Source organism: Neovison vison, chromosome 8 (genome assembly GCF_020171115.1).
Source record: "Neovison vison isolate M4711 chromosome 8, ASM_NN_V1, whole genome shotgun sequence".
Lineage (NCBI taxonomy): Eukaryota > Metazoa > Chordata > Mammalia > Carnivora > Mustelidae > Neogale > Neogale vison.
In genome coordinates, this window is record NC_058098.1 from 71,788,363 (window position 1) to 71,816,197 (window position 27,835).

Sequence of the window (27,835 nt, forward strand, 5' to 3'; positions counted from 1 at the left end):
TGTTGGAACCGCTGGATATACATGTGAGGAATGACAGACCTTGACTTTAACCTCTCAGAATACATAAAAATATACTGGAAATCAATTATAGACCTAAATGTTAAAATTAACATTGGAAGACTTTTAGAAGAAAACAGAAGAAAATCTTTTTGACCTCAGAGTAAGCAAAGATTTAATACACAAAGCATAATCCATAAGAGAAAAAAATTACAAAGTGATCTTCATCAAAATTAAAAACTCCTACTCTCTAAAAGACATCATTAAGAAAATGAAAAGGCAAACAACACATTGGGGAAAAAATCTTCACAACACATATCTCTGATAAGCAGTTGTATATACAAACATATAAAGAGCTTCTACAACTCAATATCAAAGAGACACAAACCCAGTACAGAAACAGTAAGATTGAGACAGACCATAGACCAAAGAAGTTATATGAATGGCTAATAAGAGCATGGAAAGGTGCTCAACACCATTAGTCATCAGGGAAGAGTATACTGAAACCCCAATGAGTAGCTTCTACACATCCAAGGGTAAGTCTGAAATTAAGTGTTAAAAGACAATTAAAAGTCAATACCAATTTTTTTTTAATGTGGAGCAATCATGAATCTCATATATTGCTGGTGAGAATGGAAAATGGCACAATTATTTTGGAAAATGGTTTGGCAGTTTCTTAGGAAGTTAAGCATGCAGTTGTCATAGAGCCCAATGTATTAGTTTGCTGGGGCTACTATGATGAAATACCACTGACCCGGTGGCTTAAAAACCAAGAATCTATTTTCTCAGAGTTGTAGAGGCTAGATGCCCAAGATCAAGGTGTCTGGCAGGTTTGGGTTTCTCCTGAGACTTTGTTTCTTGGCTTCAAGAAGGCTGTCTAGCTCTGCCCTCACGTGAACTTTCCTTTGTGATTGTGCACCCGTAACATCTCTTTTGTGCCTCTTTTCTGTCCAAGTTCTTTCTTCTCATAAGGACACCAGTCAGACTGAGTTAAGATCCACTCTTAATGGCCTCATTTTGACCTAAGTTCCTCTTTAAAGGCCCTATCTCCAAACAGTCACATTTTGAGATCCTGGGGGTTATGCCTTCAAGATACAAATTTGGGGGACAGGCTAGACAGATCAGTCCAGAACACCCAGCAATTCCACTCTCAGGTATTTGCCTGGGAGAAATGAAAGATTTGTGCTTTAATGTTCACAGCAGCCATATTCAAGATGGCTCCAAAATGGAAACAATATAACTTCTATCTCCAAGGGAATAAATACATTATGGTGAATTCTGAGAAGAGAGTCCTATTCAGAAGTAAAAAGAAACAAACTGCTGATTCTAATAACAATGTAAATAAAATCAGTCTTTAAAGAATACCCACCATGGGACTCCATTTACGTGGAATTTTAGAATAGACAAATGGAATCTATAGAGACAGAAAGCAGATCAATCCACCGCCCAGGGCTGGGGTGTATGAGTGTGGAGGGAGGTGAGGGCCAAGAACTGTCCACCTACAGAGAAGAGTAAAGCTCCTTGGGATTCAAATTTCTTTTTTACAAAACAAAAATAATGTGTCCTGTTTTGAACTACAGAATGAGGAAGATAATAAAAATGTGTTAGTAAGCAACAGATGAGAAGGTGAAATACATTTGACAGCTCTGTTACTGTCAGAGCTCAGAGCTGAATAAAAAACTTTGGTGTTGGCTCAGGTCGTGATTTCAGGATCCTGGGATAAAGCTCCGTGTCAGGCTCCACACTGAGTGTGTAGTCTGTTTGGGATTCTCTCTCCCTTTGCCCCTCCCACTTGTGCTCTCTCTCTCTCTCTCTCTCTAAAAATAAACAAATAAATCTTTGGAAAACAAAAACAAGCAAATAAGTGAAAATCTTGAAGTCAGACCAATGGCTGCCACATAGACTCTGAGACACACTGGGGAGAGAGAAATCTTAAACAGTTTTTGGGGAGGTTTGGGTAGGTGTGGGGACCAGCTGCTGGAAGTTCAATGGTTCTTTTTATAAAATTAAATGTAGACCTACCTGAAGCTGATATAGCAATCTGTGATGGGTCTGATCTCGAATATTCTAACAACTACTTACTGAGTGATTTCTGCTCAACCGCATGGTGAGCACTAAGCCAAGCATTTGGATTTGGCCTGTTACCTCATTTAATCTTCACATGAACTCTCTGAACTTAATAAGGTAAATTTGTAGATGAAAAAAATCCACACTTTAAAAAATCCTCCACTTTAAGGAGCTTAAAGTGCCAGTGTTTACATGCACCAGTAAATGGTTAAAAAACCAAGTCTGATTCTTAAATGTCTGCCTACATCACCAGGTGTTACTGGCTCTGGTTTACAGGAATATCCAAGCACAAGAATGCTTGACCTTTTATTCTTTGATTCCACGAATCTTCACTGAGCACTTGTGAGATGCCCATCACTGGGCTAGGCCCTGGTGGTTTGGCAGTGGACAAAACAGATGGAAGTCTCTGCCCTCATGGACCTTACATTCTTGTGGGAGGAGACTGACAAGACAAAAATTTGAAATTAAATTTCAGAAGTGGTAAGTGCTATGAAAAGAACCAAGGAGAGGAATGGGAGGGAGAAGGGTGACAGCTGCTATTTTAGAAAGGGTGGACGGGAAAGATCACTCAACTAGGTAGCTTTGAACGGGGGTTAGAGTTTAGAGTGATGCGCAGAAGGGAGACAAACCAACACCCTGGGGAAGGGCCGTGCAGGTTGGGAACAGGGACGGCTATGGAATAGGGAGGGGCTGCAGCCTTGGGATGTTTTTGCAGGCTTAGCAAGAGGAATAGATAGGTGTCTGGATTATCGTCCCCAAAGGAAAGGCTGGAGGAGATGACCTGAGCAGGGGCCTTGCCAGACAGAGCTCTGTGAATGCCAAGGTAGGAAATGAGTTTCTAAGGCTGGGGGTAATCGAATCATATGTGCATATTCAAAGAATCACCATTACACCTAGAGATTTGGAGATTGTTGACTGCAAATCTTAAATACACATTCTTAATCAAATACCTTCAGACAAAATACTGTCCCCTGTAACCAAATACTGTTACCCTTCAAGCCAAAATCTTCCAAACCCAAGAAGTGGTTAATCCAGGAAGTTAAGAGAGAAGGGATCGTTTTCTCTGACCTGGTATACATATACGAGCAAGGTGTTTCCGAGGATAAAAACCTTACTGCTTTTTATTAGTGTAAAGGTCAGCGTACAGTATTGAAAAGTCTACTAAAATAAATATTTGTTATTTTTTAAAATGTAATTGGATCTAAGCCTTCCAAGTTTTTTAGGGCTTTAAGGGAATAGAGAAGAATAATTTTATAATTAGCCCTCTGACAGGTTTCATTAAGTAATTCAAGCATTCCCTTTAAGATCTTGTTCATAGTATTAAATCTCTTAATATGTAGAGTAAAAGAAAGGATAACACAGAGGGCACCTAGCTGGCTCAGTCAGGTAAGCGTCTGCCTTGGCTCAGGTCATGATCCCAAGGGTCCTGGGATAGAGTCCCACGTGCTGGGCTCCATGCTCAGTGGGGAGTCTGTTTCTTTCTCTGCTCCCCCACCCCCACTCACCCTCTCTCTCACTCGAGCTCTCTCTCTTGAATAAATAAATAAAAATTTTAAAAGAAAATATAAAACTGAATCTTGATCAAATTATAGTACTGTCAGTTCTATATCACCGTAATTTACTGCTATGAAGCAAACACTTGAAGAAGACAGATGTTTGCTTTCTTTTCAAATGAGCAAGAACCAAGCCAGCAGCAGAACTTTCCTTCACGTGTATCAAGAGTTCATTTAAAAGAACTCACACCCACTTTCTGCTTTCGTTTGCACACCAATCTCAATTCTTAAACGAAATTATTTATGAAATTGATTTTTCCTAAGTGTGTTTGATGGTTATTCTGAGAATGTTTCCTTGTAACTTATTTCTGTGTCAATACTATCTTTCCTTTTTTTTAGATAAATTTTCCCCAGGAAATGTTTGGTCAGCTTTAATTCATTTTAAGAACAATGTTGGTTATTTGAATGAGAAATTACAATATAAATTTGCCGCCAGCTCTTGGGAGAGGCAGTGGTGTACTTACATATTTCAACTGACATACTACAGGTTCCTTATCAGTGGAGGTAAAAGCAGGGCCATATATAATTTATTAGTACTCTCTCTCTCTCTAATTGCTTTCCAGTAGAATTGCAGGAAGGAATTTCTCTCTCCTGTTTCCCCAGGGGGATTGCCTTTGTTACAGCTCAACTATAAGCTTTATATGGAGTTGTAGCTTTCAAAATAGAGCATTAATTGAAAGCAATTATCCAATTATACCAGCTGTGACTATGCTGTATACTGAATATTTACCAAGAAAAGAACGCATTTAACAGATGATTTAATATAGCAGCCTGGCATAATGAATCTGCAACTGACACTTCAAACCCATAGCTAATGTTGTCAGTGGCTAAGATAGTCAAGAGAACACAAGTAGCTCAAGTCACTGCAAAAAAATAAAATAAAGACTATCAGGCTTGATTTCCAAAACCGTGCAAATGTGTGAGATGTGAATTTCAAAAGTAATCAAAGAACTTATGTTTATTATCTACAATGCGTGAGATCTCTCCAACTGCTCGATTTTAAAAGCAGATGTGCGTTCAACTTTAATAAAAAAAATTTTTTTAACTCTTTTGATGTCGTATGTAGGTGCACTGAAATCTTTGAGGACTGTCCTTAAAACCGATGCTTTGGAACCACTCTAGGTAATTCTCAGATAAGCACCCAGAAGAACCTGCCCTGTGTGAAATTCCACTCTGCAACCCACAGTGTGATAATGAGCTGCAGTATAGTCTTTTTCTGTCTGTAATCTATTCAGCTTCTCAAGTGCTCACCAAGTGCTAGGAGGGAAAAGGCTTTGGCTGGGCTGGCCGTTGATTAAATGGACTTGGGGATAATCCATATTACCAAGGAATATTTTTATGGGCAAAAAAATCCAAGACTAACCCTTGCAAAAGGGGCTCTGCAAGAAATGAAGACAATGTTTCCCTAAATGCGTTAGCTCTATATTAAAGAAACAAAACAAAGGAACCACAACACTTGCTACCAACTCTGGAGTCATCTTATTGGTGCTGTCTTGACAAAGGGATGCCGTTCCTCTATGTGCTATGATGTCACCTTTGTCCAATCATAACCTTCCTTATGAGAAGGGGGGAGAACTCTCTGGAGACAAGGTGAGTGACAGCAGCAGGCAATGTAGCAGTCACTAGGCAACAAGATCCAGCCTTCGGTGGAAGAGAATTCTAAAACATTTAACCCTCACACTGTCAGGGCTTTCTGTTGCTGGCGTGGCAATAATCTGTGGACAAAAGGCCTAATACGAATACTACCACTTTTTTCTAAAGCTGTGCTCGTAAAGGCAATTTGAGGACACTTCCTATTTAGACCAAGGACATTATTCAGTTTGACAAGATTGGTAAAGGTAGATATGTTTACAGTCTCCTTTTCACAAGGTTATAGTTTAAGACCTACATGATGATCTCCTCAGTATGTTGGGACCTGTTAGTCGATTGTTCCTTGCAATCTGGGCTATCACACAGGCATGTAGTCTGTGCCCTGTGCAAAGTCATATCACAGCCTGTGCTCCATTCATCAAGATGCACCCTCGTTCAGGCAATCTTCAGAAAGGTCCTTTATCAAATGGGTTGACTTGATGAGGCTCCATGTTGTAATTTGTCTGCTGGGAGGGGTTGCTTTTCCCCGTTTGCACAAGGTTGCTGATGAGATCTTGGGTGGGGGTGCGGCTACAAGTACCTCTTATTTTTCCAACCAGTCAGAAAGTTCTGCAAGATTGTCTGTCCTCTTTCACTTGAGTCTGTTAGAAAACTTAGCACAGGTGTGGACAGACCCAGGTGTGGCCCAGTTGTATTGTTTCCACACTGGATTTCTATCATTTCCTTCAGATGCTTTTGGTTTGTTTCGAGAAAAAAATTAGAATTTTTCTCATAAAGCTAATTTTTTTTATTGATTTGAAAGATCTAATAGTTTAACATTTTTTTGGTACCCCAACAGTTATGTAATATAATGATTTCTTCAGGAAGAGAAATCCTTTTAATTATTTTTTTAGCCAGATAATAAATGACTTAGTACACAGTTTTTGGGTTGGTTTGAGGGGATGCACTATAGTTTATTATTTAACTTTTTGTGTTTTGTTTTTGGTTTCATTTGAGGACAGTTGACGCACAATGCTGCATTCGTTTCAGGTGTACAACATAGTAATTCAACATCTCTATACGTTGTGCCGTGCTCCCCACAAGAATAGCTAACTTCTGTCACCATACAACGCTATTACAATACTGTTGACTATACTCCCTGTGCTGTACCTTTTATTCCTGTGCCAGAGGGGCAGAGGTGGAACGATGGGCCAGATGGGTGAAGGGGAGTGGGATACACAGTTTTCCAGTTTTAGAAGGAAGAAGTCACTGGAATAAAAGCTACAGCAGACACTTTGAGAGAGCTTCTTAAGGACATCGGGTACCATGTTTTCTCTAACAGTGCTTGGCACGTAGTAAGTGCACACATATCTTCCCATGAATGAGTTAATTGTTTAACTAATTGATTAGTTAATGGTATTCACTTCTGGGGAGTATCCAACAGGAGAATTATATATGTTAAAATTGTCAGACATCTGGGGCGCCTGGATGGCTCAGATGGTTGGGCATCTGCCTTCGGCTCGGGTCGTAATCCCAGGTTCCTGGGATCGAGCCCCGCATCCGGCTCCCTGCTCAGTGGAGAGTCTGCTTTCTTTTCTTCCTCTCTCCCCTTCTGGTGCTCTCTTTCTCTGTCAAATGAATAAGTAAAAATCTTTTTTAAAAAAATCATCAGATACGTTCCACGTTATCTAGTACAACACTTATTTTGAAGTTCAGTACACCGAGACCCAAATAACTAACTAGTCAATATATCTAGTCAAAATCATAGGCAGGTTTCCATTTCCCTTTAATTAGGTCAATGAGGAGACTATTTAGATGTTAAATAAATAATTAGAAGAATAAAATAAATACGCATCTATTAAAATACAAAAATGTTGATCTGTGTGCCACCTAAAATTATATTAAGGTTTCAGTGATAATTGTAGCAGTCTTTGGAAAATATTACATGTTTTTAGATGAGCAATGACATTAAATACAATGAAACTCTAAACAATGCTGTGGATTGCCCAAAAGGGGAAAAATCAGGGCTGACTGCAGCTGATTTAAACTGATTCTAACAAACCCTTCATGTAATTATATTAGATATTACAGTCTTGTGTTCAAATTTAGCTACTGGTTTGAGCCTTGCTCCTAAATGGTGTACCTTGTACTGGTTTTTAACCTCATCTGTCCTAGAGCAGATTGGATTAGATGAACTCAGAAGCCAGCATTCTATGAGCTAAAATCGTCTGCATTCCTTATTACTCCCGCCAGTTAGAAGAGCTCTGCATACAGGGAGATCTATATAATGTAACGGAAACAGTGACCACAGTAAATGTGAACATATTAAATTCCTTATTGGAGACTTTCAAATGATTTTTAAAAAAGGGCAAAATTATGTATGTTAATGAGACATCCTTAATTTGATTTTTTTTAAAGATTTTATTTATTTATTTGACAGAGATCACAAGCAGGCAGAGAGGCAGGCAGAGAGAGAGGGAAGCAGGCTCCCCGATGAGCAGAGAGTCCAATGCGGGGCTCGATCCCAGGACCCTGAGATCATGACCTGAGCTGAAGGCAGAGGCTTTAACCCACTGAGCCACCCAGGCACCCCTGAATTTTTTTTTCTTTTCTTTCTTTCTTTTTTTTTTTTTTTTAATATAGGCTCCGTGCCCAGTGTGGGGCTTGAACTCACAACCCTGAGTTTGAGAGTCACATGCTGTACTGACTGAGCCAACCAGGTGTCCCAATAAAACATCCTTAAAGACAAAAACACTGGGGTTTCTGTGTGGCTCAGTCAGTTGAGCATCCAACTCTTGGTTTCAGCTCAGGTCTTTATTTCAGGATCATGAGTTCAAGCTCCATGTTGAAAAACAAACACCACACAAACTAAAAATAAAGAGCTGGGGGTGCCTGGGTGGCTCAGATGTTAAGCGTCTGCCTTCTGCTCAGGTCTTGATCCCAGGGTCCTGGGATCGAGCTCCACTTTGGGCTCTCTGCCTAGAGCAGAGTGGGGGGAGCCTGCTTCTCCCTCTCCTGCTGCTCTCCTGCGTGTGTTCACTCTCTTGCTGTGTCTCTCTCCGTCAAATAAATAAATAAAATCTTAAAAATAAATAAAAATAAAGAGCTGGACGAACATATGAAACAAGAAAGAAAAAAGTGGCAAAATTAGTATCGGATAAGATAGAGTTTGAGGCAAAAAGGTAAGATAAAGGGGAATATTTTATATTTACAAATGTATAGTTACACATACAGTTATAATTGCAATAGTTACAAGTATTTGTGGACAAAACAAAGTAAAAATTGGTGGAAATATATAATTTGACAAAATCACAGCTATAATGAAAATTTTAATAAATATCACTCTGGATTTATACAAAAGAAAGAACAAAATTGAGATAAAGTTTGGCTAATATATAGTTAGAAAGCTTGAATTAATAGATACATGTAGGACTTCATATGCAACAAAAATCTTTTTCCTTATTAAGTAGGTATTTGAAAGGTAAGAATTATACTGTCATTTTCTGACCACAATGAAATAAAATGAGAGTTATTAAGAAAAAACTTTCCTCACATCAAATTAAATTATTCAGAATTATTCATGCAAATTTAAATCAAAGAGGAAATCAAAACTGAAATTATAGATAATTGAGATATTAATATGTGAAAATACACAGTAAAAGATGTATTCAGGGGAAAGTCATAAGATTAAATGCCTTTATTAATAAACATGAAATGTTGAAATAAAGAAAGTAGAAAGAACAACAAAATAATATGAAGGCAAAAGCAAGAATTAGTAAAAAAAATAAAAGCGGAATCTAATTTATTAGAAAAAATAAAAAATAGGTTTAATATATAAAAACAAGAGATTACTTTGAAGGTCAATGAAACAGAAACTTCTTGCAAGTCTGATTATAGAAATAAGTGAAACCACAAATATAAAACATTAGAAGTATAAAAGGGAGACAACTAGAGGCATAACAAATTTTTTTATAAGAATACATATAGTTTTATACCAGTTAATCTGGACATTTAGAGGGGCACCTGGCTGATTCAGTCAATAGAGCATATGACTCTTGATCTTGGGGTAGTGAGTTCAAGCCCCACATTGGGCATGGAGTCTACTTAAAGAAAAAAAATCTGAATATTTAGATAAAATGAAGAATTTAACAGGAAAATTGAAAATCCAAAAAGACCAATTTACCAGAAATTAATAGAAAAGTTTATTGAACACCTCCTCACCTCCATTCCTCAAAAGAGTACCAGTCTGATGGTTTACCAGATGAATTTTACCAGTCTTTCAAGAAGCAGATAATTTCTTATTTCAGCTGTTTCAAACAATAGGGAAAGGAGGGAAGGAAAGTGTCTTAATTATTTTACAAAGTTATAAAGCCCTGAAACCAAAACCAGCAAAATGTCACAAAACTGCCATAGATCAATCTTCAGAATAGTAATAAAACTGGTAAAGATTTATAAGGCTGATGTACCTCGAGATTGGCTTGGTGTTAATAGGTACAAACATTGGTATAACCTTTATGGAGAGCTCTCATTACAACTCAATGCTCCTATTTAATCTGGAAATTGAATTTTAAGGAATTTATTCCAAGAAAATAATAGGATAAGTGTGCAAAGATGTATAAGTATTTTTAAAAGTTCATTACGACATAGTTAACAATTGAGGAAATTTGGAAAGAACTCTAATGGCCATCAACTGGGAATGTTAAGATCAATTATATTGATTACAATAAAATACTATGAGATTTTCAATTGGGATCAAAGATATGTATTGTCTTGGAAAAACATCCGTGGTGTATTGTTAAGTGCAAAAAGGAGATTATAGAACAGAATGTGTAGCACCTATTTTTTTAATGTAAATTAAACCATTATGTTTATATATGTGTGCATAAATACATTCAAAGAAGTCTAAAGGATTCCTAAAAAAAATGTGATAGGTTATCTCTTGAGTGTGAGTTTAATTGACAAGAAGCTACTTTATGTAGTTATGTATTGTTTGAACTTTGCCCTGAGTATAAAGAAGTAAACATAAGATCACCACTTTTGTAAACAGATAAGTAGATAGGTAGGTAGGTAGGTAGGTAGGCAAGTAGGTAAAAAAAATAAATAAATAGATAAATAAAGGTGTTAGATAAAGTGTTCCTATCTTTCTTGCTCTTACCCCTTGAGATCAAATATAACTTTTGACTTTATAATTTCCACTATTATCATTATATACCAATATCCTTGCTTTTTCTCTTCCTTTTCTTGATTCTTCTTCTTAGGGACAGAAAGGAAAAAGAAATAGCTCATCTGATGGCTCAATTCTGAGACGTGATCCTCAAAGTTCTTCCTGAAATTTCTTTCTGTTTCTTCAATTTTCCAATTATTTTAAAGTCATTTAATACCCTGTAATACATACTTTTTGTTTCAGCCATTAGAATGGATTCTATTTCTTACAACAAAACCCTGAACAGTGCTGAGGGTTATTAACACACACAACAAAAATAATGGTTCGCAAGCTGGACTTCTTTTGTAGGTATGTTTACAGTTGCATCACCACAAACAATAACCGAAAAACAAAATTGACTTATTTTACTCTATGTGAAATTTGCTACACTAACAATGAATTTTCAGAGCTGGATGAACATGGTTGCTTGTTGGGATTGAGTTATGAGATTTGTAGAGTACGTGTATCCATGGAAATTATGAAAACAGTAGTTAAAAAAATAATGTCAGCAGTCTGTCCTTGTGGAGAAAATTCATTGATAAGTTAGTTGTTCCTAGAGACATGAAAGAGTCCAACCAGGGATTCAGGAACTCTTTGGGTCTGTCTGTCATAAAACATAGGTGTATGAGGCAAAAAATGCCTTCCCAAAGACGTCTCTGTTCTGATCCCTGGAACCTGTTGTTATTCATCAGATGAGAAAAGGTAATTACATTTGCTAATCAGCTGACTTCAAACTATGATTATCCTGGGTTATCCAGGTGGGCCGAATGTAATTACCAGGTCTTTATACGGAAGAGGAAGACAGAAGAATCTGCTTCAGAATGGTGAGATGGGAGAAGGGCTTGCTGGTTGTTGGCTTTGCAGAAGGATGGGGGCCAGTGAGCCAAGGAATGCAGCAGTCTGTCCAAGGTGGAAAGGGCAAGGCAAGGGACTCTCTCCAGAGCCTCCGGCAGGTAAACAGCTCTGTGTGTGGATACTTTGATTTCAGCCCAGAGAGACCACTTTTTTAAAAAAATGTTATTTATTTGACAGAGATCACAAGTAGGCAAAGAGGCAGGCAGAGAGAGAGGGAGGAAACAGGCTCCCTGCTGAGCAGAGACCCCCCCCCCGCCCCCCAATGTGGGGCTTGATCCCAGAACCCTGGGATCATGACCTGAGCCGAATGCAGAGGCTTTAACCCACTGAGCCACCCAGGCACCCCGGAGACCTCTTTTAAACTTACGAACCACCAGATAATAAATTAGTGTGAAGTCATTAAGTTTGTGGTAATTTGTTGTTACAGTGATGGAAATGAATAATAATAGATCATTTGATCTATCGGTAAAAAAACACCATTTTCTTTCTTTTTTCCTTTTTTAAGATTTTATTTATTTAAGAAAGAGCACAAGTAGGGTGAGCAGCAGAGGTGTGAGGGAGAAGCAGACTCCTCTCAGAGCAGGGAGCTAGATATGGGGCTCAATCCCAGGACCCACGGATTCATGACCTGAGCCCAAGGCAGACCCTTACCCAAATGAACCACACAGGGGCCCCAAAAATGCATTTTTCTAAGGGGTGCCTGGGTGGCTCAGTGGGTAAAGCGTCTGCCTTTGGCTCAGGTCATGGTCTCAGGGTCCTCGGATGGAGCCCCATATTGGGCTCTCTGCTCAGCAGGAAACTGCTTCCCCCTCTCTCTGCCTGCCTCTCTGCTACTTGTGATCTCTCTCTGTCAAATAAATAATCTTTTTTTTTTTTAATGCACTTTTTTTTTTTTTTTTGACAGACAGATCACAAATAGGCAGAGAGAGTAGAGGAAACAGACTCCCTGCTGAGCAGAGAGCCCGATGCGGGGCTCGATCCCAGGACCCTGGGATCATGACCTGAGCTGAAGGCAGAGGCTTTAACCCACTGAGTCACCCAGGCGCCCCTAAAAGTGCATTTTCTAAGACAGACCTCAAGAGTAGTCTGAAAGTATGGGACGGGATGATTTCCTTAGTGATACTCTAAGCATTTCCCCGCAAAGACTAAATGCATCTCATCTGTAATAATCTATTTCTGTGAGTCTGGCCTTTAAAACACATTATGGCATCGGGGCACCTGGGTGGCTCAGTGGTTTAAAGCCTCTGCCTTCAGCTCAGGTCATGATCCCAGGGTCCTAGGATGGAGTCCTGCATAGGCTCTCTGCTCAGCAGGGAGCCTGCTTCCTCCTCTCTCTCTGCCTGCCTTTCTGCCTACTTGTGATCTCAAATAAATAAATAAATCTTTAAAAAAAAATATTATGGCATCAAGGAAAATTACTTGCATGTTGAACATCCTCAGTTTTTCCTGAATTTCTGAAATGAGTAACTTTCCTGCATCAGCATCTTGCCCATTAACCAATGACAGGGTGCAGATCCCCTCCCCTTGCCAGGTGGTAAATGTAACTTCAGTGCTGGCTGTCTGGATGTCCTTCAGTCACTCAGTTTTTCTGAGATCATCTTATTTTGGTAAAGTTGTTAGTGCTGAAGTAGAATTGGGCTCCCTTCTACTGAAATACCTGATGGGAAATCAACATCCTTGCAAAGATTTCCAGAGATGCCGAATCCACCATATGTTGTAAAGGAATGCTCTTGTTGCTAGAAATACCCATCTCCAAATTTCTACTGACCTTTCTTAATCTCCACTTTGCATTTTACCTCCCACAGCCATCCCCTATTTTATATACCATGGGACCGAGCTAGATATTTTCTTTCCAACCCCTTCATTCTCCCAAATATTATCATGACTCAAGGCAATGGCCAGAGCAGTCTTTTTTAATAGTTTGGAGCAAAGGAGGGGTTGCACAGACAACCACTTAATGCTGAATATTAGAATTCCTTATCTTTAAATGCATATTGGCCCGTTTTCAAGACTGTGGAACATCTCATCACTTTTGCTTGTCCTTCTGTGATTCAGGGTTTCCTCTCTTCTTCCTCTTTATTTTTAAAGCTTTATTTATTTAAGAGAGTGCACTGGTGGGGATGGGCTCCACACCCTGCTCAGAGCCCAACATGGGGCTCGATCTCACAACCCCGAGATTATGACCTGAGCCCAAATCAAGAGTTGGATGCTTACCCGATTGAGCCACCCAGGTGCTTCTCTTTTTCCTCTTTAATTCAAAAGCTCCCAAGCCCCAAACCTACTGCCCAGTTTTCCTGGAGAGTGGTTTTCCTATGTCTCTGCCCCTGTGGGGCCATGCAGCTACCCTAGAGGAGCCTTGTCTTTTTAACCATACTGTGTCAAGAAGGGGCATGCCAGGATAAGACAGATCTCTCTGGCTGAGAGGAACTCTTTTGTTAGCTTGCTGCAACACTTGTTTTCTCTCCCATCCAAGTAATTTACAACTTTCTCATTTAAAATAAATGTCAATTTAGCCAACTATAAAATCCATCTGAATGTTTGAAGTAAAACAGTAAACTCAAATATCTTTATTGTATTGGAGGTCCTTTGCACCATATCCTCCAAATTCTTCACTTTGCGTTCTGAGGTACACACGTGGGAGTTTAAGAAGCACTGGTCTTCTACTTCACTTTTTTCATAATAAAAATTTTCAAGCAAACACGAAAGTAAGGCACAAAAAAAGAGGATAATGAATTTTCATATATTTATAACCCAGCTTCAATAATTATCAACATATGGCAAATCTTTTTTTTTTTTTTTAAAGATTTTATTTATTAGAGAGAGCACAAGCAAGGGGAGGAACAGGGAGAAGCAGACTCGCCACTGAGCGAGGAGCTTCATGTGGGGCTCAGTCCCTGAACCCTGAGATCATGACGTGAGCCAAGTCAGACATTTAACTGGTGCCCCTCATCATATGCTAATCTTGTCTCCGATATACCCCCATCATTCTCAGATATACCACCCCCTTCCACACTGGATTATTTTTGAATGAATTGCATACATCCTATTCTATCCATAAATAATGTCATTATGTGTATCTAAAAGATAAGGACAATTATCTAGACAGTGTTCAAATGTCCCCAGGCACCTCACAGAAGCCTTTTTACGGTTGTTGAGAAGCGCTGGGTCCAAACCTTGTCCCTGTTACAATCCACAAATGCATGTACCTCTCAAGTACTTGCATGAGAATACTTGCCACTTGGTAAGGAAAAGGACATACTGTTTCTGGGCACCTGGGTGGCTCAGTGGTTAAGCGTCTCCCTTCCACTCAAGTTGTGATCTGGGTCCAACGGTTGAGCTCTCTGCTCACCGGGGAGTCTGCTTCTGTCTCCCTCTCCCTCTGGCCCTCCCCAGTGCTTGTTCTCTCTCTCTCTCTCAAATAAATAAAATCTTAAAAAAAAAAAAAAAAAGGAGGGACGCCTGGGTGGTTCAGTCGGTTGGGTGGCTGCCTTCAGCTCAGGTCATGATCCCAGAGTCCTGGGATCGAGTCCTGAATTGGGCTCCTTGCTCAGCAGGAAGACTGCTTCTCTCTGCTCTGCCTGCTGCTCCCCCTGCTTGTGCTCTCTCTGACAAATAAATAAATAAAATATTTTTTAAAAGAAGAAAGATTGTTTCAAGACTAGTCCAGCTTTGGTTTTCTTTTCGTTTTTAGGTTTTTTCTTATTAAGTAAGACATCTCTAGAATGGTGTTCTGTTCTCCAGGCTAGTTGAATGGCATTTTTGGTTTGCTCCATAAGCAGGCTCATCCTTACAAGCAACTAACCAATGAACAACTTAATCATATACAAGACCTTCTGGCCTGGGCCATCTGTCACTCAACAGCAGGGAAAGAACTTTGAACTCTTAGAAGATCTGTGCCTTTAGGAGGCAAAAAGCTGTGCAAAGATGGCCAGTGGAACCAGCTGTCTTCAGAGAAGGCTGGCCACCAGGTTGAGGCTACTTTATCTCCTACAGAACTGGCCAGATGCAGCACACGGGAAGTCGAAGCAGCCCTGCTGAGTGGAACACACCCACTGTTTGCTGGGAGCTCCTGGCAGGCAGATACCGTCACGTTAATGCTGTGTCTGTCTTGACTCGCCCCACAATAGCACACAGCAGACCCTTGAGAAGGTGGAGAGGCTCCAAAGGCAGACCAGTGCCCTCCTGCAACGGGGCAGGGATCCCGTGCACTGGAGGAATTGGGGGCTGGGGTGGAGGTGTGAGAGGTGGTAACAAGGGTGGGCAACTTGAATTGGGCAGGCCCGGGGAGCCGGGCATGGGGGTGCTCTGGGCTCCAGCTCTTTGGGCCGAGGCACTTAGAGGTGAGATAGAGATGCTAAGAGGATGACCAAAAAGATCCAATGACAAAGTCTGCTTATTTTTAAAATGTACCCCGCTTTGGCTGAGCCTGCAACCAGATCCCCATGGTCAGAATCCTGGAACATAAAGCTGCACAACCTGTACTTGTGTTATGTACTTTAACCTGTGGTGAAATGGGCTCTTGTGGGAAGCCCCCGGACCTGTCAGGATCAGGGTTAGGGGTTTGGGAAGGTGGGTCAGATTAGGCAAGGTGAAGACTGGGATTCTAAGACAGACACACACAGGTAGTTAGTGGAGAGATGAACAGATGTATGGCAGTGTGTCTGCCAATTCACCCAAATGAGATTGGTAATCAGTTAACTTACAGGCAGAATTAATAAGCTACAAGGATCATCCAAATTGTCCCCTGAGGACTAACTTTGTTGAAGGCCGTGCTCCCCCTTTACTCATCCTCACAAAGAGGTGCAGGTCCAGATGAGGACTGAGAGTCTACCCTCGCTGAGTCAGGAGCAGTGGTTGGTTGGTAGGGGATCAACAGGCAAGCAATCTGCCAAGATCCGGGCACTAAAAATATCAGGAGGAAAACACCAAGGTGAATCAGAAGCTTGATTTACAAGGGATTATGGCAGAGCTGTGGCTGAAGAGCTGTGCCTTCATCAGACAAGGACTAGGTCACAAGAAAACATGGAGTACAAAATGAAAAAAGAGAAAGCTTCCAGGCCTGCTCCACACTGAATCAGTCGGCCTCAGACCAGGGCTCCTGGTTGTCATGCCTTGGCCTTCGATGCTTGGATGTGGAGCGTAGAGTGGAGATGGTGGGAATGAACCTGTAGGCAGGAGTTCCAGAGGTTATAGGATGAAGGTAGAAGTCCTGCAAGGTCAGGAATTTCAGTGCATCAAATGATGTGAGTTCTCAAATGGCCTGTATGTTTCTTTCTTTCTTTCTTTCTTTTTAAACATATAATGTATTATTTTCCCCAGGGGTACAGGTCTGTGAATCATCAGGCTTACACATTTCACAGCACTCACCATAGCACATACCCTCCCCAATGTCCATACCCCAACCACCCTATCCCTACCCCCTCCCAGCAACCCTCAATTTGTTTAATGAGATTAAGAGTCTCTTATGGTTTATCTCCCTCCTGATCCCATCTTGTATCATTTTTTTCCCCTCTCTACTCCCCATGACCCCCTGCACTGCCTCTCAAATTCCTTAGAGAGATTATATGATAATTGTCTTTCTCTGATTGACTTATTTCGCTCAGCATAATACCCTCTAGTTCCATCCATGTTGTTGCAAATGGCAAGATTTCATTTCTTTCTTTTTTTTTTTTTTTAAGATTTTATTTATTTGACAGACAGATCACTAGTAGGCAGAGAGAGGAAGGGAAACAGGCTCCCTATTGAGCAGAAAGCCCCATGCGGGGCTCGATCCCAGGACCCTGGGATCGTGACATGAGCTGAAGGCAGAGGCTTTAACCCACTGAGCCACCCAGGCACCCCAAGATTTCGTTTCTTTTGATGGCTACATAGTATTCCATTGCATATATATACAACATCTTCTTTATCCATTCATCTGTTGATGGATGGTTCTTTCCATAGTTGGCTATTGTGTACATTGCTGCTATAAACATTCAGGTGCATGTGCCCCTTCAGATCACTACATTTGTATCTTTAGGGTCAATACCCAGTAGTGTGATTGCTGGGTCGTAGGGTAGCTCTATTTTCAATTTTTTGAGAAACTTCCATACTGCTTTCCAGAATGGCTGAATCAGCTTGCATTCCAACCAACAGTATAGGAGAGTTCCCCTTTCTCTGCATCCACGCCAACATCTGTCATTTCCTGACTGGTTAATTTTAGCTATTCTGACTGGTGTGAGGTGGTATCTTAATGCGGTTTTGATTTGTATTTCCTTGATGCCCAGTGATGTTGAGCACTTTTTCATGTGTCTGTTGGCCATTTGGATGTCTCCTTTGCAGAAATGTCTGTTCCTATCTTCTGCCCATTTCTTGATTGGATTATTTGTCCTTTGGGTGTTGAGTTTGCTAAGCTCTTTATATATTTTGGATACTATTCCTTTATCTGATGTCATTTGTGAATACCTTCTCCCATTCTGTCAGTTGTCTTTTGGTTTTGTTGACTGTTTCCTTTGCTGTGCAAAAGCTCTTGATGAAGTCCCAATTGTTCATTTTTGCCCTTGCTTCCCTCGCTTTTGGTGATATTTCTAGGAAAAAGTTGCTGTGGCTGAGGTGAAATAGGTTGCTGCTTGTGTTCTCAAGGATTTTGATGGATTCCTGTCTCACATTGAGATATGTTATCCATTTTGGGTCTATTTGTGTGTATGGTGTAAGGAAATGGTCCAGTTTCATTCTTCTGCATGTGGCTGTCCAATTTTCCCAACACCATTTGTTGAAGAGACCGTCTTTTTTCCATTGGACAGTCTTTCCTACTTTGTTGAAGATTAGTTGACCAGAGAGTTGAGGGTCCATTCCTGCATTCTATTCTGTTCCATTGATCTATGTGTCTGTTTTTGTGCCAGTACCATACTGTCTTGATGATGACAGCTTTGTGATAGAGCTTAAGGTCTAGAGTTGTGATGCTGCCAACTTTGGTTTTCTTTTTCAACATTCTTCTGGCTATTTGGGGTCTTTTCTGGCTCCACGTAAATTTTGGGATTATTTGTTCCATTTCTCTGAAAACAACTGATGGTATTTTGATAGGGATTGCATTAAATGTGTACATTGCTTTAGGTAGCATAGACATTTTCACAGTATTTGTTCTTCCAATCCATGAGCATGGGACGTTTTTCCATTTCTTTGTGTCTTCCTCAATTTCTTTCATGGGTACCTTATAGTTTTCTGAGTATAAATTCTTTGCCTCTTTGGTTAGGTTTATTCCTAGGTATCTTCTGGTTTTGGGTGCAATTGTAAATGGGATCAACTCCTTAATTTCTCTTTCTTCTGTCTTGTTGCTGGTGTATAGATATGCAACTGATTTCTGTGCATTGATTTTATATCCTGACACTTTACTGAATTCCTATCTGAGTTCTAGCAGTTTTGGAGTGGAGTCTTTTGGGTTTTCCACATAAAGTATCATATCATCTGCAAAGAGAGAGAGTTTGACTTCTTCTTTGCTGATTCAGAGGCCTTTTATTTCTTTTTGTTGTCTGATTGCTGAGACCAGGACTTCTAGTACTATGTTGAAAAGCATTGGTGATAGTGGACATCCCCGCCATTTCCTGACCTTAGGGGGAAAGCTCTGTTTTTTCCCACTGAGAATGATATTTGCTGTGGGGTTTGATGGCTTTGATGATATTGAGGTATGTATCCTCTATTCCTACACTTTGAAGAATTTTGATCAAGGAAGGATGCTGTATTTTGTCAAATGCTTTTTCAACATCTATTGAGAGTATCATATGGTTCTTGTTCTTTCTTTTATTAATGTATTTTATCACATTGATTGATTTGCAGATGTTGAACCAACCTTGCAACCCAGGGATAAATGCCACTTGGTCGTGGTGAATAATCCTTTTAATGGACTGTTGGATATTATTGGCTAGCATTTTGGGGAGAATTTTTGTATCCATGTTCATCATAATTCTCCTTTTTGATGGGGTCTTTGTCTGGTTTTGGGGTCCAGGTAATGCTGGCCTCATGAAATGAGTTTGGAAGTTTCCTTTCCATTTCTAATTTTTGGAATGGTTTCAGGAGAATAGGTATTAATTCTTTAACTGTTTGGTAGATTTTCCCTGGGCAGCCATCTGGCCCTGGGCTCTTGTTTGTTGGGAGATTTTTTTTTTTGTGTGTGTGTGTGTGTGTGACTGTATATTTATTTATTTATTTTTAAATTTTTTAAAATTTATTTTTATTGTAACAGTATTCATTGTTTTTGCACCACACCCAGTGCTGACTGCTTCAGTCTCCTTACTGGTTATTGGTCTGTTCAGGTTTTCTATTTTGTCCTGGTTCAGTTTTGGTAGTTTATATGTCTCTAGAATGCATCCATTTCTTCAGGATTGTCAAATTTGCTAGTGTATGGTTGCTCATAATATGCTCTTATCATTGTTTGTATTTCTTTGGTGGTGTTGTTTGTGATCTCTCCTCTTTGATTCATGCTTTTTATTAATTTGGTTCTTTTCTCTTTTCTTTTTAATAAGTCTTTATTAATTCTTTCTAAGAACCAGCTCCTAGTTTCATTGGTTTTTTTCTACTATTCTTTTGGTTTCTATTTCATTGATTTCTGCTCTCATCTTAATTATTTCTCTTCTCCTGCTGGGTTTAGGCTTTTTTTGCTGTTCTTTTTCCAGCTCCTTTAGGTGTAGGGTTAGGTTGTGTACTTGAGACCTGTCTTAATTTCTTTTGAAAGTCTTGTATTGCTATATGCTTTTCTCTCAGGACTGTCTTTGCTGTGTCCCAAAGATTTTGAACAGTTGTGCTTTCATTTGCATTTGTTTCCATGAATTTTTTTAGTTCTTTAATTTCCTGGCTGACCCATCCATTCTTTAACAGGATGCTCTTTAGTCTCCATGTTTTAAGTTCTTTCCAACTTTCCTCTTGTGACTGAGTTCTAACTTCAGACCACTGTGGTCTGAAAATATGTACGGAATCATCCCAATCTTTGGTACCAGTTGAGACCTAATTTGTGACTGAGGATGTAATCTATTCTGGAAAATGTTCTATGTACACTAGAGAAGAATGTGTATTTTGTTGCTTTGGGATGGAATGTTCTAAATATATCTGTGATGTCCATCTGGTCCAGTCATTTAAAGCCTTTATTCCCTTATTGATTTTTTGCTTACATGATCTGTCCATTTTGGGGTGTGTGTGTGTGTGCTAAAGTCCCCTAATATTATTATATTATAGTTGATGTATTTCTTTCATTTAGCTATAAATTGGTTTATATATTGGCTGCTCCCATGTTATGGGCATAGATATTTAACATTGTTAGATCTTCTTGTTGGACAGACCCTTTAAGTATGATGTAGTCTCCTTCCTCATCTCTTACAATGGTCTTTGGCTTAAAATCTAATTTATCTGATATAAGGATTGCCATCCCAGCTTTCTTTTGATGTCCATTAGCATGGGAAATTGTTTTTCACCCCTCCATGTTAAATTTGAAGGTATCTTTGGGTCTAAAATGAGTTTCTTGCAGACAGCATATCAATGGGTCTTGTTTTTGTGTGTTTGTTTGTTTGTTTGTTTGTTTAATCCATTCTGATACCGCGTGTCTTCTGATTGGGGCTTTTTAGCCCATTTACATTCAGGGTAACTATTGAAAGATATGAATTTGCTGCCATTTTATTGCCTGTAAGGTGACTGTTACCATATATTGTCTCTGTTCCTTTCAGGTCTGTTACTTTGAGGCTCTCTCTTTGCTTAGAGGACCCCTTTCGACATTTCCTGTAGGGCTGGTTTGGTGTTTGGAAATTCTTTTAATTTTTGTTTGTCCTGGAAGGTTTTTATCCCTCCTTCTATTTTCAATGACAGCCTAGCTGGATATAGTATTCTTGGCTGCATATTTTTCTCATTTGGCACTTTGAATATATCATGCCCGTCTATGGCCTGCCAGGTCTCTGTGGATAGAAGTATATGTTACAGACCTCTTGTATGTTATAAACCTCTTGTTCCAAGCTGCTTTCAGGATTTTCTCTGAGTCACTGAGGCTTGTAAGTTTTACTATTAGATGATGGGGTGTGGACCTATTTTTACTGATTTTTGAGGGGGATTCTCTGTGTCTCCTGGACTTTGATGCTTGTTCCCTTTGCCAAATTAAGGAAATTCTCTGCTATAAATTGCTCCAATATATCTTCTACCCCTCTCTCTTTCTTCTTCTTCTGGGATCCCAATTATTGTAATATTGTTTCATCTTATGGTATCACTTATCTCTTGAATTCTCCCCTCATGGTCCAGTAGTTGTCTCTCTTTTTCTCAGCTTCTTTAGTCTCCATCATTTGGTCTTCTATATCATTAATTCTCTCTTCTGCCTCATTTATCCTAATAGTAAGAGGCTCCATTTTTTAACTGAACCTCATTAATAGCTTATTTTAAAAATTTCAACGAGGGACACCTGGGTGGCTCAGTTGGTTAAGCAGCTGCCTTCGGCTCAGGTCATGATCCCAGTGTCCTGGGATTGAGTCCCACATCAGGCTCTTAGCTTGGCAGGAAGCCTGTTTCTCCCTCTGCCTCTGCCTGCTGCTCTGTCTGCCTGTGCTTGTTCGTGCTGTCTCTCTCTCTCTCTCTGACAAGTAAATAAATAAAATCCCAAAATAAATAAATAAATAAATGGAAAATGAAAATTTCAATGAGGTTAGATTTTAGTTCTTTTAGTTCTCCAGAAAAGGATTTTATTTCTCCAGAAAGGGATTCTCTAATATCTTCCATGCTTTTTTCAAGCCCAGCTAGAACCTTGATAATCATCATTCTGAATTTGTTTTTTGTTTTTTTTAAGATTTCATTTATTTATTTGACAGAGATCACAAGTAGGCAGAGAGGCAGGCAGAGAGAAAGGAAGGGAAGCAGGGTCTTCGCTGAGCAGAGAGCCCTATGCAGGGCTCGATCCCAGGACCCTGGGATCATGACCCGAGCTGAAAGCAGAGGCTTTAACCCTCTGAGCCACCTAGGCGCCCCGATATTTGTCATTCTGAACTCTAGTTCTGGCATATTACTAATGTCCATATTGATTAGGTCCCTACCTGTTGATACTGCCTCTTGTTCTTTTTTTCTTTTTTTCTTCTTCTTCTTTTTTTTTTTTGTGATGAGTTTTTCTACCTTGTCATTTTATCCAGATAAAAATAGATGAATGAGAGAACAAAATACTAAAAGGGTAGCAATGATCCCAGAAAAATATACACTACCCAAGCCAGAAGAGACCCAAAACCAGGGGGAGAAGATAGGGGACAAAAAAGGAAAGAAAAAAATATATTTCTAGTAGATTGGTGACTAGAACAGAGCCACACACTTGATTTTAGATGTATTTTTGTCTGTTAGAAGAAACTACCTCCCAAAATTTTAAAGAAAGAGAAACTTACATATATACAAAAATAAGGGTAAACACGATGAAGGGATGAAGTATGACTGTAAAGATGAAACTTAAAAAGATTCTTTAAAAGGAATTGGTAAGACGTTGGTTGAAAAAATAAAAAAGAGAGGAAAGAATGTGATCAGGCTGGAGACTAGAACAAAGCCATGTGCTAGATTTAGGGTATATTTTGATCTATTAGAAGAAATTGTATCCCCAAATTTTTTTAAATAGTTTTATTTTGTATTTATTCATTTATTTTTTAAAAGATTTTATTTATTTATTTGACAGAAAGAGACACAGTGAGAGAGGGAGCACAAGCAGTGGGAGTGGGAGGAGAAGCAGACTTCCCGTGGAGCAGGAAGTCTGATGCGGGGTTCAATCCCAGGACCCCAGGATCATGACCTGAGCCAAGGGCAGACATTTAAGGACTGAGACACTCAGGCATCCCTGTATCCCAAAATTTTAAAGAAAAAAAACCCTATATGTATACAAAAAAGTAAGGTTAAATATGACTATAAAAATGGAAATTTTAAAAGATTTTTTAAAAAAGTTATTGATAAGATGAAATAGTTTTAAAATGTCAAAATAGAAAAGGAAAAATTTAAAAAATGGAATGAGAAAAAAATAAAATTAAAAAAATTTAACTTTGAAAGACTGAAGGATTATGGGAAAAAAGCCATGAATTCTATGTGTTGCTTTCCCCTAGCTTTGGAGTTCTGCCATTCTCACTGATCAGTAAACTTGGTCTTGGCTGGGTGTTCTTGCTGATCTTCTGGGGGAGGGGCCTGTTTGTGAGATTCTCAGTTGTCTTTGCCCAAGGCAGAATTGCACTGCCTTTGCCTGGGGCAAGTTTAAGTAATCTGTGCAGTTTCGGTCTCGGGAGTTTTGTTCCCTGAACACTTTCTGTACAGCTTTGTGGATGGAAGTGAAAATGGTGGACTCCCCATCTCCGGCTCCATAGGAACGGAGTGCTCAGTGCCCTACTGTTCAGAGAGACCTCAGAGAAAAGCAGTTAATCCCTCCTGTCTTCCTCCAGCCGCACTTCGCGCCTACCCAGCCTGTGACCGAGCATTTCTATCCCTGCTGCATGGCCCGTTTGGAGTCTCCAAGCCCAGCAGATTCCTACCACGTACTCCTGCACCATTTCATCCCAAGGAGTAAGGTGAGTCTCCCCAGATCTGCTACTTGTGGGGACCCTGCTCAAAGTGCAGTGTCCTGACTGTGCCTTATATCACAGTTTAAGGTAACCCTGAGCTGAGAGCCAACTGCTCTGCTCTGTCTCTGCAGGTGGCTTCCCTCTTCCAATACCTGGGAGCTCTGTCACACTCAACAACCCTGGTCTTTCTGGGACCCCATGGGTTCTGAGGGCACACTGTTGCCATGAGGGCTCCACTCCCCGCCCCCAGCCTCTGGAGTGACATCCCTCAGTTGTAGGAAGGAGACCTCCCCTGTGATCTCTCTTCCCGTATATTGCTTCAGATTCACTACTTTGCATGTCCTACCTTCTAGAAACTGGTTGAATTTTCTGTTCCTAGAATTGCTGTTCTTCTTCTCTTCTGTCTCCTTTTGAGTTTGTGAGTGTTCAGAATGTTTTGATAACTATCTAGCTGAACTCCTGGGACTGGATGATATTTAGATCTACTCCTCTGCCATCCTGCTCCTCCTCAAATGGCCTGTATATTTCTTAGACAAGTTCAGTTGCTGAGGAGCTTTGTTCTCTGGATGATGCTTTTTGTGGTACATGGGAGGGTGCTGCACAGCTCTGGCCTCTTCCAGAGGTTGACTTTCAAGTAACATTCAGATCTCAGGAGATTTTATTTCCTCTCTGACCCCAGAACTCTACCTACATGTCCCTGGCAGGCATGTGCTTCCTTAGCCTGTGGACACGGCACTATCACAGTGTGATGTAGTAGCCCATTTCCTGGTCCGCGTGCCCCCTGGTTGCATTTAATTGTTGTGAATTGGTGTACCCAATGGGTCTGAATGTGATGTTCTTTGTATAGCTGTATAGTGTTGAGATTACTTATAAAATACCTAATGAAACTTTTCACCCTTGGATAGCCAAAGAAAGTATTATGTGGAAAATAACTGACAAATTGTCTAACTTGGTTTGGTGTGAAGCAACACTCAATGTTCAAACCAATCCCAAGGGGAACCTGGACAACCCAAACACTGTGACAGGATAGGACTGCCAAAGGGGAAATTAATTAATTAATTAATTTTAAGGATTATATTTATTTATTTGACACACACAGAGAAAGAGATCACAACTAGGCAGAGGCAGGCAAAGAGAGGGCACGAAGCAGGCTCCCTGCTGAGCAGAGCCCGATGTGAGACTTGATCCCAGGACCCTGAGATCATGACCTGAGCTGAAGGCAGAGGTTTAATCTTTACACTGAGCCACCCAGGTGCCCAAAGCTATGGGGTTTTTTTGTTTTTTAAAGGTTTTATTTATTTTGTGGACATAGAGAGACACAGTGAGAGAGGGAACAGAAGCAGGGGGAGTGGGAGAGGGAAAGCAGGCTTCCCACTGATCAGGGAGTCCCATGCAGGGCTTGATCCCTGGACCCTGGGATCATGACCTGAGGCAAAGACAGACACTTCACAACTGAGCCACCCAGGCACCCCCAAAGGGGAAATTTATAGCTAAATGCCTATATTAGTTAAGAAGGAAGATCTCAAATCAATTACCTAAACTTTCACTTTAAGAAAGTAAGAAAGGAAAAAGGAACTAAGCCCAACAGAAGCAGAAGATAAAATCATAAAGATATGAGTGGAAATAAAGTAGAAATCCAATAGAAAAATGTAACAAATGAAACACTGTTTTTTTTTGAAAAGATCAAGAAAATAGACAGACTTATAGCTTGACTGGCCAAGACTGGGAAGAAAAGATAAAAGACACAAATTATTGAAATCAGGAATAAAATAGGAACATTGTTACCAACTTTACAGAAATGAAAAGAATTATAAGGAAATACTTGAACAACAGTATGCCAATAAATTAGTTAACCCAGATGAAATGGAAACTTCCCTAGAGAGACAAGAATTACTGAAACTCACTCAAGAAGAAAACAGAAAGGGGTCCCTGGGTGGCTCAGATGGTTAAGCATCTGCTTTTGGCTCAGGTCATGATCCCAGTGTCCTGGGATCAAGCCCCACATCGGGCTCCCTGCTCAGCCAGAAGTCTTGATTTTTCCTCTCCCTCTTCCTCCTACTCTGCCTATTTGTATGTTCTCTCTCTCTCCCTCTGGCAAACGAATAAACACAATCTTTTTTTAAAAAAAGAGAAGAATATAGAAAATAAATGTGTGTACATTAACTTTTTTTTTCTGGAAGGATATTTTTTAGAGCAGTTTTAGGTTAACAGCAAAATAGAAAGGAAGGGCCAGAGACTTCCCACATACCCTCTGTCCCTACACAGGCTTCCCCTATCATCCACATTCCCCCAGAGTGGGGCATTTGTGAGAACTGATGAGCTTACACTAACATGTCATAATCACCCAAAATATGTAGTTTATGTTATCAGTCTTGGAGTTGTACATTCTCTAGGGTTGGACAAATTTATAGTGATATGTATCCATCAAGATAGTATCATGCAGAGTATCTTCACTGTCCCCAAATCCTCTGTGGTCTGCTTAATAATCCCTTTATTCCACACTGACCCCCAGTAACATTGATTTTTTTTTTTAACAATTTATTTATTTGAGAGAGAGAGAGAGAGAGCTGGAGGAGAAGCAGAGAGAGAGAGGGAGAGAATCCTCAAGCAGACTCCCTTTTGAGTGCAGAACCCAATGGGGTTTCCATCCCAGGACCCTGGGATCATGACCCGAGCTGAAGGCAGAGGCTTTAACCCATTAAACCACCAGGTGTCCCCTTGATTAGATTTTTAGAGCTACCCACAGACTTTAAGGGTAGGGCAAGGGGAAGAAAAAGGTAGATTCTTTCTCAGTAGCCTCTTTACTTGTATTTCTCACGTTCTCACTACCCACATGTAGACATCCAGGGCTTGCCCCTGTCCTGCCTCTTCTGGGTCAAGTCATACAGGCTCGGGAATTTATGTATCCCCAGCATATTGGCAGTGGCTCTCCACTCAAACAAAGTTCCAGGGGTTTGGTTGTTCTGTTTTTATTTCTCTTGATCTTTTTACAGCTTCTCTAGAGTCTCATGGTTCATGGCCCTTGCCAGGCAGGCCAACAAGCTTGATGAGGAAACATTGTTATCTCTGAGTTCACCATCCCCACCTATCTCTACTGTAAAACTGCCAGCCTTCCTTCACGGGAGCCATGCAGTGACAAATGGCACCTTGGCCTCCCTACCATGGGCTGCCCCACACCCTTGCAGGTGATGAACTTAAAAGGTACTGGTACTCTCTATCAGGCAAACATGTTCTCGTTGTCCAGAGAGCGGTGGACTGTCAGGTACAGCCTTTGGAGGTGGAGGTAACCTGTGGAGGTAACCACCACCCAGTGCCAAGATGGCAAAACTGCCTTCTGTGAACTCAGGAGCTTTAGTAGAAGGTCGCCAATGGCACTCAAGTATTGAGGTTCTCGTCTTCCTTTTGGTACTGTGGTGCCCTTTCAACAAATCTAAGGGTGGGCTTTTGAGGAATGGAAGCATCCTCAAAAACTGGCAGCAGGGGCGCCTGGGTGGCTCAGTGGGTTAAGCCGCTGCCTTCGGCTCAGGTCATGATCTCAGGGTCCTGGGATCGAGTCCTGCATCGGGCTCCCTGCTCGGCAGGGGTCCTGCTTCCCTTCCTTTCTCTGCCTGCCTCTCTGCCTACTTGTGATCTCTCTCTGTCAAATAAATAAATAAAATCTTAAAAAAAAAAACCCTCATTAAAAAAAAAAAATTGGCAGCGGGAGCAGCGGCATTAGGCCAGTGCTGGTGGGCAGGGCTGCCCCCAGATCAGACAGTGGTGCTCACAGGAATGGTGCCCTGGCACAAGCCAGCAGCCACTGCATGGCCACATGGGTCAGAGTGGCTGCAGCCGCCTCCACCACGGAAGAGGGTGGTGCCCCTAGATCCACACTGAATCCCCCCAAGACTGCTGGTATTACAGTGATTTAATATGCATTTCCTGGGGTGCCTGGGTGGCTCAGTCAGTTAAGCAGCTGCCTTAGGCCCAGGTCATGATCCCTGGGTCCTGGAATTGAGCCCCATGTGGGGCTCCCTGCTCTGCAGGGAATTTGCTTCTCCTCTCCCCTGCTCGTGCTCTCTCTCTCGTTCTCAAAT

The 27,835-nt window shown here is 40.6% G+C and overlaps 1 pseudogene; it reads right to left on the bottom strand.

Annotated features, from left to right (window-relative positions):
- Positions 1-15,330: 15,330 nt before the first annotated feature.
- On the bottom strand, positions 15,331-27,564 carry LOC122915424 (annotated as a pseudogene).
- Between the last annotated feature and the right edge of the window lie 271 nt (positions 27,565-27,835).